The sequence below is a fragment of the Chelonia mydas genome, chromosome 5 (assembly GCF_015237465.2).
Source record: "Chelonia mydas isolate rCheMyd1 chromosome 5, rCheMyd1.pri.v2, whole genome shotgun sequence".
In the NCBI taxonomy this organism is placed as follows: Eukaryota; Metazoa; Chordata; order Testudines; family Cheloniidae; genus Chelonia; species Chelonia mydas.
Genome location: NC_051245.2, coordinates 24,617,356 through 24,624,364, shown reverse-complemented (window position 1 = coordinate 24,624,364; position 7,009 = coordinate 24,617,356). Strand labels below are relative to the sequence as shown.

At 37.9% G+C, this 7,009-nt stretch overlaps 1 protein-coding gene across 1 annotated transcript in view; it reads right to left on the bottom strand.

The window, feature by feature from the left end:
- The window catches only part of LOC102931846 (sperm flagellar protein 2), a 35,812-nt gene that overhangs the window by 2,798 nt on the left and 26,005 nt on the right, over positions 1-7,009 (bottom strand). The window lies entirely within an intron of this gene.

Sequence of the window (7,009 nt, the reverse complement as noted above, 5' to 3'; positions counted from 1 at the left end):
GTTCACTCCACAGTCAAACTTCTTTGACTATGAGTGATTTGTTCCCAAAGCTCAGCAGTGCCGGCAGTGCATCCTATAGGTATAAATATGCAGAGGCCAGCTTGAACAAGAATGAAAGTTCTTCGGGACAAATTCTGCCTCTCTTACTGTTTAACGCCTATATCTTCAAGATTACATTTTCAGTGACACCTATGCAACCTTATTGCCTTCAATGGATTTACACAGGTATAGCTAATTGGAATTTAAATTGAACAAAGCACTTAAGCATGTATTTAACTTTAACGGAGTAAAGAGCAAAGAGCGTTAAAAACTTATTTTGACATTAAACTCAGCAAGTGTGACTCAGAGCACACAGAGCAAACCTGTTGAGTAAGAAGTCGCCTTTTTTAGTAATTCAATTTACAGAGTGAAGCAGAGCTTCAAAGAAATGGAGGTGAAGATAAGGAAAATGAGAAACTGCAACAACATTTGGAGTAATATGTGTTTACATCAAGACAGCATGCATTTACATTTTTGTGCAGTTTTTGGTATTGATAATACATTAACTTATTGGTTTCCAGCTTTTTGTGTCAAGTGATCTCACACAAACTACTCCTCGCTCCCTCCACCATTTTGATAATACTACCAATTGTGTAAAGAAGACGAACAATTAAATTAAAGACACAGTGTACTGTGTTTTCAGTAAAAACATGAACAGCAATCTATTAGCCTTATAGTGTTTGATATTAAAACGTTGGCGATTACAATTTTATCTTAAGCAGAAAACATACTATTTTTTCCAGGTTGTAGGCTAAATCCCCAGGTTTTATAAAATAAACCAGATTAAGTTCAAATACTTTTTTCTCAGCTAATATATTCTGTCCAAATTTTTAAAGTCCAGCTTTTTCTCTTTTTTTCAACCATAAAATTACCCATAATTGTTGATATTCCACTAGAGAAAAAGCAATAAAGCATTTCACTGGCCTTTTGTTTTACAAGTTTGTGATAACACTTTAGGATTAGCTGGAAGAGTGGTTCAGTTTAAAACAGCCCTTTTTCAGTACAATGAGTCAGAAACAGACGTTTCAGTTCCGGTTATACAGGAATAAAATGTTAGCAAATGGAAGCTTCAGCAAGTTCATTATCAGTACTTATCACTACCACATGAGGTAAATGCTGATACCAGTTAATTGTAATGCTTCTGACACACTAGCATGTGTGTTTTATTACTAAAAATATAGTTGTGAAAAATCAGTAAAACTGCAAGAAGTTACTATTTATTATCATGGAAAAAGGGCACCTCTGACATGCTGTGTGGGCAGGAAGCAGAAATTCTACATACAAATATATTTTAAACATTACTCTAAAAATGAGCAAGGATTCATATGATCCATGATCTGATGCAGTGAGGAAAATGACAGCATAGCATTTAAGAAAGCAGCACATGTACAAAGGAAACCAGCTTCAGTGTATGTAACCAACAATTACAAAAGAAACCAAAGCTCTCAATGACCTCAAATATACTGCAGAGGTAACTGTTTCTGCTCTTGATCAATAGCTCCAATAGACAGAAATGTGCTTTCCTTCAGTTTCATGCAAGAATAATGTCTCTTGTTATCTGAACCAATAATTATCATTATTATTAGCAACTGAAGAAAAATATTATTTTTTGACGTATGTATACATTTCTTATGTCCTCCTTGACGGAACAGATGATGGAGTACATTTGAAAATGTACTTAAAGTCCCTTTTAGGAGTTGAGTTAAATTTTCCGCCCTTTGTGCACCCACACATCACACCACATAGAAAATGTTTCTGAAGTTTTAGAAGTATCATGAGCACGGGCTAAGAGCAGACAGTGATTCATCAATACTCCTCCTGCCCTGAGTATTAAATACCTTATTTACTGTGCACGGGAGGCCGCTACTTGTAGTCCTTACTAAGTAGGGACTATAGGAATTGTCCTTATAAGTCGAGGCAGGGTATTTCTTCATTGTCAAATGTTGTATCAAGTGTTGAATCCATATTGAGACAAATGTATGTTTAAAAAACTGCTGCTAATGTAAATTTTACAAATGTTACATGAAATAGTCTATGTAAACTCTTTGGGGCAGGGACTATCATTCTCTGTAGGGACTATCATTCCCTGTACGTTAGTACAATGCCTACCACAATGGTACTCTGAATTGAACAAGGCCTCTAGGTGCTACTAATATGTAGATGGTTAATAATAATATTAAGTTACAATTACTTTAGGAGGAGCAGCCTGGAAGGAGGGGCCTAAATAGTTACATTTATTTATAATATAAATTTATATAAAATTTTATCTATATATATATAACACACACACATATATAAAAATACTATATACATGTATTTGAAATCTATTCTTTGATATGCTAAACTAAGAGATTTGGAACAAAAAGGAACTTAAATAATCTTTATGCATAAATAACATAATGGCGTCAAATGCTTTAGAAAAACTGAGAGGCGAGGTGGGTGAGGTAATATCTTTTATTGAACCACGTTCTGTTGGTGAGAGAGAGAAGCTTGCACAGAAGAAGAGCTCCAGTAAAAGATTCTACCTCACCCACCTTGTCTCTCTAATATCCTGGGACTGACACGGCTACAACAACACAGCATACATTAAAAAAACTGTACATTTTATTTTGGATGAGAGACAAAAAAAAAAAAGATAATAGCAAACTGGGGAAAAAAGATACCAATCATCAAACTGTGCCCATTGCTCTCATTAACTAAGATCAAAGTATTCCACTGGAAATAAGTGATTATTTTAAACACTAAGGAGGTATTAGTAGATGTTAAATATCTATTGCAGACTATTTTTGTAATTTTATTACAATGAAAAGAGCATTATTAAAAATGTATTCAATAGAATTTGACACACACACACACACACACACTCTCTCTCTCTCTCTGTGTTCTGGTGACAGGTGCAGACTGACAACCCTAAAGAATAAAGTTGTCTGATAAACCAAAAAATGGATAGGTCGTCACAGAGAGCTTGCTCCACAGTTCTAATCTGGACAGAAAAGGCCAGAGGTACAAGGGTAATAAAATCTTTGTATCTAATCAGTCCTTGGTCTTTGTGCTGAGGCTAACAAAGAGGGTACCAAACGGAGGTGGTGATTTATGATATGGTTACTAGTCCACAAGGAATTGGACTAAGCCAACAAACTCACTTCAAATAGGTCAGCAAACATCCTATCAGAGGATAATTATTTTTTATCAAGATGCTATTGGTTTGATTTGAACTGGTGACCCAGAAGTGAAGGGCTTTCTAATTCATAACCAGTTTCCTAAGCCAGCCAGTGCTGCACCACATATATTTTAAAATCCTGAATTTTATAATTAAAAGCAAATATTTCATCTATATCTACCTAAATATTTTTCTGCAACTAGTGTTTATGACAGCAGAAGTAGCAACATTTTAACCTTAGAAACCACACCCTAGCTTTGCTATACTTATCTTGCAAAAGATCTCAAAATAGCAGCACTGCGGTTGAACTTCATTTTTTATAAAGATTTTTATATTCACTTGAGGATATATGGAAAAATCTTTTATGTTAAAACGACTGTATTCTTAATTTTGCTTCCTTGGAAAAGGGAAGTTTACCTACCTATGAAATGTAGTTCTTTGAAGAGGTTGTCTGAATGGAACTACATTTCTGAGAGTGCATGTGTTTTGGACACTGTGGTCAGAATTCTATGGAAAGGATATAGTGGCCACAAGGATCATGAGTATGCTCCTTCATGAATATGCACAATTAAAGCAAAGTTGTATAAAGAGCTATGGCCTTAGTTTTTTCCCACTTGATTAGAATTTTAAAGAAAGATTCCAAAGAATTGGAGATTGTGGAACCACGCCTGTAAGTACTGTTACTGGATGTAACTTCGCTTTCTTCTTCAGTACTGAGTACAGATCACCATGTCTGTTGAGATTAATTAGCAATAAAAACCCTTGAAAGAGAAAAGACTGAGGGTAATAGTTAAATAAAGATTTCAGGTCTGCATGATCAAGTCAAGTCAAGCTGCCAAGTCAAGATATGTATGTATCAGATCTAACTGCCAGATCAAGAGATAAATGTAGTACTTGAGCTCCAGACTGCCTTATGTATCTTCAGTAATAAAAGTATTCCTGAGACATGCTGCAGAAGTAATTTTGGTCTAGAGACTATGTTCTAAGACCCTCAGGTACTGTGCAAGTTTGCATACACAGTTTGATCTTCTCAGGCAAACTTTGGAGATTGTGCCACTTCTGAACTTAACCTGTAAGCTGCAAACAATGTAGGCGATTTATATATGTTTAGTACTATCAAGATAGCTGCTAAGAAATGGTAACATATTTAAAAATCTGAGTGCTAAGCTATGTAACAGCTTCTCCTGGAAGTGATTGAGGTTTAGGTTAGACTACTGGGAGGTTAGCAGTTTAGTTAAGATGGAAGAAACAGTGTTGGTTAGTTATTTATTGTGCCCTTGGTAACTATAGTCCTAGCTTCCTATGCTCCTCCTTGCACAGATGGTCCAACAGTGGGAGAAGTTTGTCCCACAAACAGAAATAATATTTCATCAGCAATGTCTGATCATTTGCAATGCACAATTATCCATCACTAGCAATTTTTAAATCAAGATTGGATTGTTTTTATAAGATATGCTCTAGTTCAAAAGGAATTATTTTGGGGGAGTTCTATGGGCTCTGTTATATAGGAGATGAGACTAGATGGTCACAATGGTCACTTCTCGCCGTGGAATCTATGAATCGTAGACTTGCTGATGATTTGCTGCTTTGCACATCAATAGACTTTGCCTACTTCTCCTTTGGCATTGATCTGAAAGTTCTCCCTGGTTTGGTTCTTTTGTTGGCAGTTAAGACTACTAGTGATCTAGAAGCAGAATGCCAATAAACAGAAGAAGAGGTCTGTGTAGCTCGAAAGCTTGTCTCTTTCACCAGCAGAAGTTGGTCCAATAAAAGATATTGCCTCACCCACCTTATCTCTCTAATATCCTGGGACCAACATGGCTACAACAACAAACATTGCAAACAATGAAAAAACTTACATTTATTTTGGGATACTTGATACTATTTATTCCTCCTCTTTGATACAGCTGGCATATATGCAGGTGTGAGCCTCAGGTCTTAAGATGGTCCCCAGGAGACCTTTGTTTATTGCAAATGTTACTATGCCTTTCTAGTTGAACTGTAACATATTGAACGATCAGCTAATCTCACCTTGACCCACCAAAAATTCCATATTCAGAGCTTCCACATAATATCCACACAGGTCTTTAAAGTTCTAGAAATCATCAGATGGTGTAGTAAAGAAGCTTCTACATTTGCATTCAGGGAGAAAGACTCTGATTGGTCTTCTTGGGATCCTGATCATCTCCATTTACATCTGAAGAACCAGAATGCTTATCGATGTACTACGGACTGTAAATACACTCAAAGTTTTCTCAGGAGGGAAAGAAGTTGGAGCTGGCTTCTCAGAAATCTTCACAGAAATCTCAGAAACCTTCCCTTGGAAAACTGACTCCCAGTGGTTCTCACAACAAATTTTTTGGTTGCCTCAGAGTGCGACCGCCAACTCCTGCTGGTGGCCACTTTGACAATTTTTCCTAAAATACTTAATTAGATTTAGGAAAAACAAATAAATGTCCACATATACATGTCCAAATTGTAATTTATTTATGTGGGTTTTGTTTTTTCAGACTCAATAATAAAAATAATGTAAAGTTGTCTCTATTCTTTACTGGATCTAAACAGAACAGAAACACAAATAAGGTGCTTTACACGTTCTTATCTTTTTTGTTGTTGTTTTTGTTGTTTATTTGGTTGCTTTTTATTTTTAAACTTGCTAGCTAGTAAGTCTGCTGCTCTGAAAAGTGATACTTGTATGTTAATATCACTTTTCACAGCCTCCCAGCTAGCTACTAAGTCTGTTGTGAAAAGTGATATTAACAATCATACAAATATAACTTCACAGCAGATTTACTCAGCCCTGGTAAGGCCAGGGCCAAATTAAGCCCTGGATGGGGAAGTGGGTAGGGAGGCATCAGGGGCCAGTGGCAATGGGGGGATAGACTGGAGGACAGCGGAGGCAGCAGGTGCCAGAGGCAAAGGCAGGGGGGTGATCTTGGGGCCAGAGCCACCACCATGGAGCCAGAGCTGAGGTTGGGGCGGGGGCAGGGGCAGGAGCTGGGCCCAAGCCAGGGGGCCAAGCCTGAAGTCCCATGGCCAGGGTCTGAGCCTGGCAGCCAGATCCTGAAGCCCCATGGCCAGATCCCAGGGCCTGAGCCTGAAGGCCTGGGGCCAGAGCCTGCCACTGCATGGCTGAAGCCCAAGGCTGGAGAAAGCAGTGGGGGCCAGATGTGATGGGGGAGTGGTGGTGAGCCTGGGGCAGGGTCCAACCCCTGTTGGCTGCCCATAAATCAGCCACAGTCCAAAGGATGAATAGCGTCTTCCAGTGAAACAGACACAGAGCCTAGAGCCAATGCACTTATTTAGCACCAACAGCGAAGGCTGTAGCAAATCCGTCCCGGGCTGAAATCTTATAGGGCCATATTTTCACTTACTCTAAGGCCACTTTACAGCAGTCTGGCAGTGAAAAGTGACTGGAGTGTCAATAGGAATCTGGCCTAAACTGCCCAAAGTTGGAGTAAAGTGACAGGAGGTCTTTTTGAACTAAAATATAATTATAAGAAAATGTTTTACTCATATAAGCACCATGGAGCCAACAAATTCCCTCTAATCAATTAACTGGACCTACAGAATTGCTTATTTCAGGTTTGTGATCCTTGGGAACTACAAAATAGTTATAACAGGCCAAATTCTTTTTAAAATGGGAGGACATGGGCATTTAAGGAATATCAAAAATACGTTTATTTTAATTGGAAACTTCTAATGAAATAAGATTGCCAACCCTTTTACATTTTTCTGTTCTGGAGAGCACTTGGAAACTTACTGAGTGGCATCACTGCCAACACATTGACCATCATCATCAACGCTATT